The 13,717-nt window shown below is 42.0% G+C and overlaps 1 protein-coding gene and 1 pseudogene across 2 annotated transcripts in view; both read right to left on the bottom strand.

Moving 5' to 3' along the window:
- The window catches only part of EFNA5 (ephrin A5), a 397,946-nt gene that overhangs the window by 341,238 nt on the left and 42,991 nt on the right, over positions 1 to 13,717 (bottom strand). The gene's annotated exons all lie outside the window — the stretch shown is intronic.
- Positions 1,444 to 1,644, bottom strand: LOC132570624 (U2 spliceosomal RNA; annotated as a pseudogene).

The raw sequence follows: 13,717 nt of genomic DNA, 5'->3' as shown, positions 1-13,717 counted from the left end.
CATCCAGTTCAGACCAACCTTTCTAAAAGCTTCAAAGGGAGACCAAGATCTGAGGGTTTGTGCTTAATCTCCAGGTAAGTTAAACAGACCCAGTCTGGCTGAGGTTGCCAGCTCTAACCCTGATAAATCATGTCTGGCGTCACTGAGAATAAAAAAAAATGAGCCCAAGAAGGGGCCATCAATATGACCTTGGCCCCCTGGTGGCAGGGTGATGAGAAAGCATCTGTTGCATTCACTCAGTAATGCCTTGCGAGGCAGATGATGGTTCATGGTCAATGCAATGTAGTCTGGAAGAGGATGTCAGAAGCATTGGCAAATAAGCTTGAAGATCTTAGGAAGGGGGCATATAATATCTTGCCCTGTCTAAGCTTGCTGACCGACCTCTGTCCACCAGAGAAGACTGGATTTGGTAAATACAGGGACTCAGAGATGAAGAATCTTCTTTTCTATAATGGACAATTGGTAGAGATGAAGGAAACGCTGTAGTGGTCTAGAATGAAGCCTGGCCCGCTGGACTGTGTCCAAGCAGGAGAACCACTAACCCCTAAGTTTGACTAGAAGCAGCAGAAATGAGAAGTCATCCTGGATTGCCTGTTATCACAGCAGCCCAAATCTTTGTGTCTTTTCTGATGGGAGGAAAGAAAACTGCAGGATGTGCTGATGATGGTTCCCAGTGATTTGATCCGTAGAATTGTTTGAAGGGAAGTCCGTAGCTAGCTGACGATGAAATTGTGTTCCTGCATGCAAAAGAGTGTGGACCAGGTGTTCTGGATGTATTTGGAGAGGCTGCTGGACCTGATGAGAAGGATGACCCAATATGGATAAACATAAATTCCCTGGTGCTTGAGATGGACTATGGCAGGAGTGTCCAAACAGTGGCTCGGGAGCCACATGTGGCTCTTTTACCCATATTGTGTGGCTCTCAAAGCCCCCACAACCCCATCGGCCAACTTGGAGAAGGCATTTCTCTCTTTAAATCACTTCTCCATGACAAGCCAGCTGGTAGCTCGGAGAATGCATTTAAAGTTAAATTTGTTTTCTTTCCACTTCTTCCTCCATCCTTCTATTTGCCTGCCTTCGTTTCTTCCTTCCTTGTGGCTCTCAAACATCTGACATTTGTGTCTTGTGGCTCTTACATTAAGCAAGTTCGACAACCCATGGACTATGGATTTATCTGGTAATCCATCTGCTTATCTTGGTACTTGCCCTGGGACCCGTGGAAAGTTCCAAGGAAAGTGTCTAGTATTGGAAACAATGGCCATTCTATGCAAACCTGAGAAATCTTGTATAGGTAAGCATCAGGTCTAATGAAATCAAAAATTATACACGGTTGAAGAACCTCCATTATGGAACTCAGAGATTGCCTTTGAAAGTGCCAAGGTTTGACAAACTTGAAAAATCTGAAATCCAAGATGGCCCTCTGAGCACAATTCCTCTTGGAAACAGATCAGGATTTTTCCTGGAGGTACTGCAAAACCAGACGAATGCATGGAGTGGATGAAGCAACCCCTATTCCATCTCCCAGTTCCAAAAATCTATTTACTATATATAGGTATATATATTCCTCAATAGGGGACACATCAGATATTAGACTGATAAGAACAGATACTACACCTGATCTTAGCCAAAGGGCCAAGGAGCTATGAGTCACTGGATGTAGACCTTAGACACCAGAGACTGAACAAGTCATTCCAATGGGAGTTTGTGGATTCTAGGTTTAACTGCAGGCAATGACATCCAGGATCCACAAGTCTGCTAGAGAAAACCTCCAGACCAAAAAGAAGGGACATGCAGTCATGCCTGCTTAGGCATGGATTCAAGCTGCCCTGATGGACCTATTGAAACTTCACTTGCAGAATTTTGAAACAGTCCCTCTTTGAAAAAAAGACTAGAATTTTCCCAAGTAGTGCTGAGTACAAAGGGGTGATTTCCCCATCTAGTGGAACAACATGCAGGGCATGGCCTGTTTCTCATCATATGTCTTTACAGTCCTACCAAGGCAGTCACCAAGGAAAAGAGCACCCAGTAATGGTTAGGTAGAGACAATGGATTTGGGAAGTATATCTGCGGCCAGGCACTCAACCTCCTAGCCATAATGGTGGAAACGAAAATTAGACTATCTAACAAAGAATCAGCAAGAAAGAAGCAAGCCCTCAACCCCCAGCTACTGCCTTGAAGAAGACGGTGACTATTGTCCAGTGACAACAGGATGACCTTGCAGCCCCAGACGATTGTTGCTCCAGATGTGATGGAGCTTATAGTGTAAGTTCTAACCATCAGGGTGAAGGACTCAGGGATCTTCATGAGGACCACTTCAGCCTTCTTATCCAAAGTGCCATGAATGGAGCCCTTGAACATCCTCAGGAAGCAGGTCTGTAACTGCAATGTTGCCATGGACCATCAACTAGGGAGACCTATAATAACTCATAAGCATAATTAGATTTAGATTAGATTTATATCCCACCCTCCCTGCCAAGGCAGGCTCAGAGTGGCTCACAATCAATAAAATTACAATAAAACAACAACAGTATTACAAATAGACAATTCATAAGTGCAACAATTAATTAAACAAGACAGTTAAAACAATATAGTGCTGATATCATTTGATGTCATTTCATTTCCGATAGCGTTCAGTACTTATTAGATGTCCTTTTTGATACTATATCGGTGGATCCAGAATCAGTTATAAGCTAGCCGAAATAGCATTGTCTTGCAGGCCTTGTGGAACTGGGCAAGTTGATTCCACCAATGGGGGGGCAGCAATCAAGAAGACTTTCTTCGGTGGATTTCAATCTTGCCTCCCTCGGCCCGGGGATAGATAATAGATTTTGCGTGCCAGATCTAAGTACCCTCTGGGGAACGTCTGGGGAGAGACAGTCCCTAAGGTAGACAGGTCCTCAGCCATATAGGGCTTTAAAGGTAATGATCAGCACCTTATAGTGAATCTGGTATACTACTGGCAGCCAGTGCAGTTCCCGCAGCTCCGGCTGTATGTGCTCCCACCTGGAGAGTCCCAATATCAGCCTGGCTGCCATGTTCTGCGCCAGCTACAGTTTCTGGATTCGTAACAAGGGCAGCCCCATGTAGAGGGCATTACAGTAGTCCAGTCTTGAGTTGACCGTAGCATGGATCACGGTTGCCAGGTCGTCGAGCTCAAGAAAGAGGACCAGTTGTCTCACCCACCTAAGATGGAAAAAGATTAATTTAGCAGTGGCTGCTATCTGGGCCTCCATTGTCAAATAAGGCTCCAATAGCACCCCCAAGCTTCTGAACTTGGACACCATTGTCAGCAGTGCACCATCAAAAGCTGGTAGGGAAATTTCCCGACCTAGGCCACCACGACCTAGGCAAAGGACCTCTGTCTTCATCATTCAGCTTCAGTCAGCTCAGTCTAAGCCATCCTGCTACTGCTTGCAACACCAGGTCCAGATTTTCTGGGGCACAGGCAGACCGGCCATCCATCAGTAGATAGAGCTGGGTGTCATCAGCATACTGATGGCAACCCAGCCCATACCTCCAAGCAATCTGGGCAAGGGGGCGCATATAGATGTTAAACAACATCGGGGGGAGCACCGCCACCTGAGGAACACCACAATTAAGCCAGTGTCTCTGGGATGACCCCTGATTGCCACCCTTTGTCCCCGACCTTGAAGGAAAGAGGAGAGCAATTAGAAGAACATAAAGCCTTTTGACAAATCTGGAAACTGCCCATTTGTCCCATTCCACCCTAAGATGTACATAAAATTCAGGTAAAGAACCCAATCCTGGTCACGACAAGGGAAATTTCTATCCTTAGTCTTTAAACCTTTCCATGAGAAGCCTTACGCTCTTCAGCCTATGGAAGGTAAGCATGAAAATCAAGGTTGTTACAGCCCTATTAATAATGGCACCTGAACTTCTTCCTCCTCCTCCTGTTCACCAGACTCAAAGTCAGAAACCTAGTTCTGCTCCAGGGCTTCTGTATCACTATCTATGGCTAACAGCCTTCCTAAGTGCCTCAGGGGCCCAGAAGTGCTGAGGGGCTAAGAAGTGTGAGGAGGTTGCTCAGAGCCCTGTAAAAGTGCCACCTTGTATCAAAAGGAAGTCATCTCCTCCTGCATGGCTCTGCAGAACGTCCACATCACCCCTGGAGGACTAAAGAAAAAATTCCCAGAATTAGGTACTTTACACCACTGAGGAGGATGGCTCTGTGACAACCCTGCTCTGTCTGGTATGCTGAACAGGCACCTTCTGCTGCCATCAGCAATTGCTAGGGTCAGATGGCCTGAAGGGGATGGAATGGACACGGAGTCCAAGCTTCCAAAATGACCACCGCTAGCCATCGACAGCCCTGAAGGACTGGTATGCTCTTCCAGCAAACAGCTGCCACTGTTGCAGACTGCTGGGCTCCATTGGGACAGATGGCATGATCAAGCTGTGAAGGCAAGTCGGCCCCACCTAAAAAAAGATGCAGCAATTGCAGCTGTAGGTGCCTCTGACTCTCCGTCAGTCAGAAAGGCATCTGAATGTTCCACCTCTGCCATCTGGTTGAGAGAAAAATATTAGGCAGGAACACTCTGGAAGTGCAAAAAAGTCAATCCCCCATCAGTCTCTGAAGGCAGAGAGAGAGGGAGACAGAGGAGAAAAGTGGTAAAATATAAAAAAAAACACAGAAATACCAAGGAAAATAGAAAGAATGGAAAATTTTCAAGTTAAAGGCTAAGCCTGATCACCGTTGCTACTCCCTACTGAGGCAGGAATAGAACTGAAGAGAGGGTCATTCTGAGGGCACCAACAGGCAGTTGAAAAAAGTATTTCCTGCCTCCCTAAAGGATGGGTGAGAATAACCTACAGAAATGGCCTCCACCTCAGTGGGAGAAGAACTTTATATATATACCACCCTGAGTTCTTATAGTAAGTCAGGATAATCATAAATAAGTAACATTGCCCATAATCCCATATGAGGAAATGGAGGCTGAGACACAGTGGCCTAAGGCCACCAGTAGATCTCTTAGCTGATTTAAACCTAGATTTACCACATTGAAACCAACATTTAGCTGTCAACATGACTGTACAATATTAAAACCAATAAAAGAACCCAGTCTACACAAAAATTGCTCTGGAATTTATCTTTATGCTTTACACACTAACCAGGTTTTAATATAAAATATCACATCTTCTATTTGTGTACAACAGATTAGGAAACAACTACACAAAACTTTAATGGCTAACAAGATAATAAAGTCAGCATTGGTCTCAATAAAACCAACAAATCTTAAACCCATAAATGCATAATAAAGAATAAAAGATAAAGAATAAAAGGGATGTTTTAATAGTTACCGATTTAATAGTTACATAGAGATCAATTTCTGTTTATAAAATAGAGTATAATCATCTGAAGTGTGCTGCAAACATTCTCACTGTGACTGCATGATCAGGCAGCCATTTCCTGCAACAATGCCACTGATCTCCATGTATAAAATTACATTTGAAATGGCTGGTTCTTTTCCATTTCTGCTGAGCTAGAGAATCACAAGAGAAAACAGTTACCTGGAAACTATAAATGCTTAACGTATGCTTCATATTATTTAGATTTCTGGTGATTTCAGACCTATATAATATTAATTTTATTGCAATCATTGATTTCTTAACCAACAAATAATAACTTACTGAAAACACTCAGTTTTCAAAAAATCAGAACTCCACTATCTCACCAAAGTTATGTTACATGATTATGTTTGTTAACTTAAAGGAAGAAACCCATGACACTCTGAGAAGAATTCAAATCACATCATTCAAGGTTTTATAGTGTTCTAGTTCACTACCAAGACGCACATAAATGGGGAGAGGACAGAACTGTGACATGCCTCATGGTCAGGGGCAGAATTCTAGCAGGAGCTCCTTTGCATATTAGGCCACACCCCCGATGTAACCAATCCTCAAAGAGCTTACAAAAAAGAGCCTTGAAAGCTCTTGGAGGATTGGCTACATCAGGAGGTGTGGCCTAATATGCAAAGGAGCTCTAGAATTCTACCCCTGCTCATGTTGTCACCTATGCCACTTAAGAGATGAAATTTCACTTTATACAATAAAGCAAATATTAGCAAAAAACTGGCTACAAGGGTTCAGAAAAAAATACAACTTATAGTTGTGAATCCTTTTAGGAGTCTTTCACCCTTGAATGATAATCTGAAATAGAGAAGATCCTAAGCCAATACTTTAAATTTTTATTTAATGATAATTCCTCCAGTTAGACACAAAACAGGAGCAGTATGGAATACTGCTACAGCATAAGCAGATTCTACTAGACTGGTCATTAACACAACTGGCAGTAATGCACTCAATTGGGAGTCAATTTTCAGTTTGATGGATAAGCCATGTTTGCAAACTTCCAGTGTTCACATACAAGATTTTATTTCTTGGCTTCTTATCATTTGTCCTCAATGAAATGTTTTGTATTTCACATAAGTAAGTTCCACTGAGCTTAATAAGACTTACTTCCTGTGAAGTCTGCTTACAACTGTGGCCTCAGAATGAAAAACAGCAAATTAGTAAATAAGTTACCATCAAATGTGTAGCTTCAGAATTCTAACGGTCTAGGAGGATGGGTTATCTTTGTGGCATGGGATATTACAACAGCCACTGCTTCAAAACAGGACAGAGATTCTTTTAAAAAAAATAGCTTATTAAGATATTTTATAGCACCACCATTGGAGAAGCTGAAAGGATTTGTGCTGCTTCATTAATTGTTACGAGGTTGCCTTTTCTGTATGAAATATCATTTCATACCTTTTTCTGTCACTTTTACTATCATAATAATCTGTGTATTATTTCCTTTATTCATCTTTCATTGTTCTCTGTTGGGTTTTGTTTGTTTGTTTTACTTTGCAGAATTAATATAGGAAATGTTAATGAGACAGGATTATTAAAGCACAAGGATGAGTTGATTTGGGATCTCTGCATTATTCTTCTCGATGAATGGAGGACAAAGCATTCATTTTCACAGTACAGAAAATAATAAAAGTTATTAGCTACTTTATCACCTGAAGAATTGTCACAGAGGGAGTATTTAGTATGCAAATGCCTGTATCACTATTACCTCTGCGTAAATAGGTAATCCAACCAGACATAGAGCTAATAGTCTGAGGTCGTTTACTACTTTCATGCCCTTTCATATATTGTACATAAATGCATAATGATTTGCTAACTGTTCTTTTATCAAGCAGTTCTAACTAAATTCATAAATATATTATAATGAAAATTTTTAAAGGACCTCTTAAGTATTTCTATTCTGCGTTACGCATTACATAAGCATTTTAATCACAAAAATGTTTTGTGGCAACTTTGTTTTCACAAGAGTTGAGTGTGTCTTATTAATTAGCTCTGTTTATCACTACACCTGAGATAGGTATACTTCAGTTTAAGAACACTTTCCTTGGAGTATGCTCTACTGAACAGACCTCAGTAGAATTCTGAAGAAGCCTGCTCTCTTGTAGTTTGATTCTAAGCAGGGTATACCCTTCTAAGCCAACTGCCTTCAATGGACTTAGAAGGATGTAAGGGTGCACTGGATTAAACTCTTAGTAATGAATGACAGATATATTGCAGAAATCAATTCCAGGTCTGCAATGTGGATGATAGAACTTCAATACAGATCTTATTTCTTCCCTTACCTGTTGCCTCCATTACAGCACCCATCTTACTTCCTACTTTGGTATTCAAACCTAGTATGCTTTCCACATGAACATTTAAAAAATTATGTATGACTATTTTGTATAATATCAGGATTTCCTGAATAAATCTGTAAAGCAGAATATATGCTAGAAGATACCTCAAAAATAGTTGCCAAAGCCTGACAAGTCTCACTCAAGAACTAGCTAACCATGAAAAAAAAATCTGTACATTAGATACACCTCAACTTTATTTTCAATAAAATGTTTAAAATAATTCACTAGAAGAATAGTTTTGAGTACTACTCATTTTTCTTCTTGAAGAAGCTACATTTCATTTAAAAGGATGCTCATATATCTAAATGTGTAGCAATTTTCAATGATGATAACAAAAATGTATGTGCTCTTAATGCCCTTAATTATTAGCTTTTAAAAAATCATCAGTGAAACTAATGACTAAGTAGAAGTCTAACTCTAGCCAAACCACCAGGGATACTGAGCTTGTTCTTGAAGTTTTTTTGCAAGAACTGACCTGTTACGTTATATAGCTTACAACAGAAGCACAAGGAGATTATGCAAATTAACTTGCTATGTTTCCAGTTATCACTCAGTCTAAATAGTCTGATAACAGACCTTGTTCTGCCTGGAAGCATTTATTTCCAGTACTATTTGAAAGACTTTTGGTGATAAGATTCCTACAACTTTCTGAATTTTCCATTAGTCATATGACTTAGCAGGGGGGGAATCAGGAGTGCTGACTCTGTTAGCCCTTCACTCTCTAAATATAACTCTCAATAACATGCCAAAGTCAAGACCAGTTATGTCTGATGTCTTTACCTTAGTGGGCATGCACACGCTATCCTGTTGTGCCTTAGACCTCTCTGCCTCAATACACTAGACCAAGTGGAGCTGCCTCACTGCACTTTTGCATCACATTACTTCCGCTTTTCTAACTTTTCCACTTCTGAGCACCATCAATTATGCACTAGAATAACTGACGCCTGGCTCAGCAATGTAACATAAAGGCCGATTATGAGTGTAAATAATTTAAACATCTGCGTGCCATGTTTCTTTCACCATTGATACAAAGCTATTGTGCAGCACACTGCTAGAGAAGGCCTAGTCTACTAAATGTAAAGAGAGCTCCCCATTTTAATGGTGGCATGGCTGGTGTATGATTTAGCCCTTAAGGTCTCTGCAAATGATTGACCTGACGAAAGTGAAAGCTGGGTTGTTTTTATAAAGTTAAATTCATTAGCACTGAGTTCTAAAAAAAGATTAAATTATACTGGACTTCGAAATAACCAACTATTACAAACTCTATTTGCACATCCTGCAGTAAATTCCCAAACACAAAACTGCTGGACCTCCATGATAACTCATCTGAAAAGGGAAAACAATCAAGAGAGTTGCTAAAAATCATTGTTAGACAATATTTTAAAACACAGTCCTTTCTCAGCACAGAGATAAACATAGTTTGAAGAAAAAGTGTTAAGAACACCCTTAACAATAATTCCTAAGCCCCATATTGGTCCCCTCAGAACATTCTTGCAATCATACTTGGATATAAAGCTATAGCTTCCAACTCTGAATAAGTCTCTCATTTGTTTTAAATATGAGAATCAAAGAGAGATCTCATCCTGCCAAGGATTAGTTGTGTAAAACCACCTTTAAAATTGTAAGAGAAAGGCTCAAAATCCAGCCTTGCTCAGACAAAAGAAAACAGAAGAACAAGCTTGAAATAAATGTGGGATTAGTTTTGGAAACATATACAAATTTTCATAAAAAACACACACCAGGTTATGATTCAGCATTTTCAATACTAATAGCTTATCATAAGAAATGAAGGACAGCTACTGCTTGAGTTGTTCTAAAGCAACTGAGAGATTTTTATAATGAAGTGCACTTGAGAGAGAGAGATTTAAATTACACTCTGTTTGCTTTTGAAATCCGCTAATAATGTGACATAGCAAATGGAATGTTTCCATTTCAAAAAGTATAGCACATGCTTCAATACATTTGTACTGAACAGGATACTGCAGGGCAGGAAATGCCACTTCCTATATGGTGTGCACATGAATGGGTTAAAGAGAAGGAAGGAATATTATCGAAGAACACTGGATTTATCCCAAAAATGATGGATCTGAAAGGGATAAGAAGCATTGTTTAATTTTAAAAAAATCCTGGAATTTAACCATGGAAGTTTCAAATGGAGAGACAGTAGCAGCTTTAAACAGCCAGCTTAGTTAATGACATCCATATGGTGTAGCCGATCAGGGTAGCCACAGTCAACAACAAAAAACTCATGCTGCTGTTTTCCAAAATGTTTCCAAGCTAACCACTTGTTACTGAAGAGTTAATATAATCTCTTATATTCAAGCTGTATCTTTAATAAATAGGGGAACTCTATTATACCTTTAGTTCATTATGACTGTCTTACAACAGTTTTTCCTACATAGTTAAAGTTCATATCATATATTTTAGAACACTGAGGAGTTTGTCTTAACTCAGAGAATACACAAGATTTCTTATGGTTTTACATACTTTTAACTGAATCAGAGGTCTTACTTGCCACCAAGAATACTAGCTCAATTCTGTGAATCCATTTAAATATAGTTCCCTGCTAGGCAGGGCCCCAGGACTTGGGGCCCCTAACCAGCCTCCAGTGCCTCGGCTGCATCCTTCTCCATTCTGCATCATCATACACCGCTGCTTCTGCTTGCTTAGGGGACCTGATCATACACAGTTGCTTCTGCTTGCTTAGGGGCCGGAAGAATTCTCTGACCCCTCAGCAAGCAGAAACAACAGGGCACTTTCAGCGCCCCTGACTGAAAGTTAAGCTCCTTGTTGCTTCTGCTTGCTTAGGGGCTGGAAAAATCTCTGACCCCTCAGCAAGCAGAAACAATGGGGCACTTTCAGCGCCCAGGACTGAAAGCTAAGGTCCGTGTTGCTTCTGCTTCCTTAGGGGCTGGAAGAAATCTCTGACCCCTCAGCAAGCAGAAACAACGGGGCACTTTCAGCGCCCAGGACTGAAAGCTAAGGTCCGTGTTGCTTCTGCTTCCTTAGGGGCTGGAAGAAATCTCTGACCCCTCAGCAAGCAGAAACAACGGGGCATTTTCAGCGCCCAGGACTGAAAGCTAAGGTCCGTGTTGCTTCTGCTTCCTTAGGGGCTGGAAGAAATCTCTGACCCCTCCGCAAGCAGAAACAACAGGGCACTTTCAGCACCCAAGACTGAAAGCTAAGGTCCGTGTTGCTTTTGCTTCCTTAGGGGCTGGAAGAAATCTCTGACCCCTCAGCAAGCAAAAACAACGGGGCACTTTCAGCGCCCAGGACTGAAAGCTAAGGTCCGTGTTGCTTCTGCTTCCTTAGGGGCTGGAAGAAATCTCTGACCCCTCAGCAAGCAAAAACAACGGGGCACTTTCAGCGCCCAGGACTGAAAGCTAAGGTCCGTGTTGCTTCTGCTTCCTTAGGGGCTGGAAGAAATCTCTGACCCCTCAGCAAGCAGAAACGGGGCACTTTCAGCACCCAGGATTGAAAGTTAAGCTCCATGTTGCTTCTGCTTCCTTAGGGGTTGGAAGAAATCTCTGACCCCTCAGCAAGCAGAAAAAATGGGGCACTTTCAGCGCTCGAGACAGAAAGTTAAGCTCCGCGTTGGGCTGACATTGTGCTAGAGGGCGCCTGCAAGAAGAGGCCGTTCTGGCCCTCAAGTGAGGCGGCAGGGGCAGGGAGCGGATGGCTCCATTGCAGGCTTTCTCTGCCAGACAGGGCAGGGTAGGGTGGCGCACACAAGTGGAGATCCCGGCTGCAGTCTGGGGCTGCAGGGGTTTTCTGGCCTGGTCTTGCTGGCTACCCGAGCAAAGGTGAGAGCTGCGCTTGGGCAGCCTCAGCTTGCCCTCTGACAAGAAATCCGAATCAGAACTGTAACCCAAGAAGTCAGCTGCGACTTGGTGCCACCTTCCACCCCCCCCCCCACCTTGTTCCGCCAGGCTTGTCTAGCTGGATCATGCTACAGGTAAGGGCAGGAGACCAGGCGGCACATATCTAAACCTCTGAGTGGCTCCCCACCAGAGCTGCTGGAAGAGGGGTGAAAAGGGATCACCTTGAGGCAACTGTGGGGAGGGGGAGGCTGTATGGCAGCGAGCTGGCAGCTTTCCTCCTCAGCGGTAGTAGGAGAGAAGGTCATGGAGGTTGGGACCACTATGTGCCCCCTGAAAAAAAATCAGGCCCCCCCAATTCTTCAAATCCTGGCTATGGGGCTGGGCATGTACACACACAAAGATACTTCTGCACTGAAACTCATGCCTTTACATGGCTCCTCTATCAACAGCTAGAGAACCGAATATTACTTTTCTCATATAATGTACACATTCCACTAGGTGCAATGCTTAGTTTTTATCTAAAAATTTTACTTTATGCTGGCTGGAATACAGCAAACAATCCCCCTCATAGCAGTCTCTTTAATTCAACACATTTATGTGTTGTAATGAGAGGCGCTTTATAGACGTAGTAATTATCATGGTTTTTAAGCCTTAGGTAATAGACAGCCACATAGTGAGAAGGTTCAGTAAAGGCAAAGTTTTTAATTAAGTAATATAAATGCATTTCCATTAAACTCCATATAGAGGGAATGACTGATAAGACCAAATTTGAAAAGCCAGTCACCCATGGGATGAAAGGATTCAAGAGACAGCCTATGAACAAGGTGACTATAGTCAACCAGGAGTGCCAAGGATAAACACTCCACAATAAAGTTGTATATGGCCACTGTTGTCGTTTATATAAAACCTTCTGAAGTACAGAAGCCTGCTGCGTCAAACACACAATAAGTTTGTATGTGAAACTTCTTTTACCCTACATCTTTCTGCCTTCTGTAATAGGAGATACTGGCTTATCTCCACACAGAACTTTTTCCTCAGGTGGCATACAACACTATTTGGGAGCTTCTATATGATACATGCTCTTTATGAGCACAGCTCATGGAGCTCCTCTTAAGCCAGAAGAAAAGGCTCTTTTACCCTAACTTAAAGGAATTGCACCATCTGCAGACAGAGCTTCTGGGTGAAAGCTATGCCCACAATTCAGCGAAGGGGGAGCTTAGCACCACCTTGAAATGATGACGCTAAGCTCCAGCACTCCTCCCCTTTGTTTTTAGAGAGGTTTCTATCTTTAGCAGTTGTTTCACTATTGCTGAAGGGACTGCAGAAGGCCAAGTGAGATTCTCCTTAAGTTGGCTCTTTTGTGATGATGAAGAAGGGGGCAGGGAGAGAGGCATCAACAGCAAGCAGTGCAGGGAGAGCATATGAGTGATACACCCACACACTTCTACTTTTCTACTGCTTGAACAAGGGTGGCTTTTTCCTCCTGCCCCCCAGGACCAACCATTGTTAAGGCAAGGAAAAGCTGTCCTCAGTGTCACAATGGTGTGGACATAACTCATTTTACGTAACTTTTCATTTACGTTACAGAAAATACAATGTTTCTGAACTTTATTAGACATGAAATACACACACCTCTTGAAAGAGTGTTCGTAATTCCCATAGCAGTTCCAATGGGTGATCACAAGCAAGCAACAGCTCACTGTTAGCAATACCACTACATGCGCTTACAAAGGAGAAAGTTCTACTTTAACTCTAAAGAGAGGTACATCCTGAATTCAATGGGCTGAAAGGGTGAAAATCTGTTTAGGATTGCACAGCAAGTCTACAAAGTAAATGTGAACAGCACTAACAAATGCATTGATTGGAACAATACAATGATGACCCAAAGCAAAAAGCCAATGGACCATATCCTTTTAAAACAATTTCAGATATGTTCCTATGTCTCTCACACACTACATTTCCAGACACACATTAGGAAGAATTTATTTCCAAAGAAATGAACAAGTCACCTACATCTGGGAATCCACCAATGCCTCTACCTTGCTTTACTGGGATTTTCCCCCTATCCCTGTGCGTGCAAAAGTCTGCTTGCCCTGCTTGTCTGTAAGATCGCAAGCAGCCTTTAATATTTAATTCTGCCCAAAGCACAGAGCGTGCTCAAATTCAATACAAGGAAATGCTTTATCTCCT

Source organism: Heteronotia binoei, chromosome 4, assembly GCF_032191835.1.
Source record: "Heteronotia binoei isolate CCM8104 ecotype False Entrance Well chromosome 4, APGP_CSIRO_Hbin_v1, whole genome shotgun sequence".
In the NCBI taxonomy this organism is placed as follows: domain Eukaryota; kingdom Metazoa; phylum Chordata; class Lepidosauria; order Squamata; family Gekkonidae; genus Heteronotia; species Heteronotia binoei.
The sequence above is the reverse complement of the archived record's forward strand: the minus strand, read 5'-3'. Positions and strand labels throughout refer to the sequence as shown.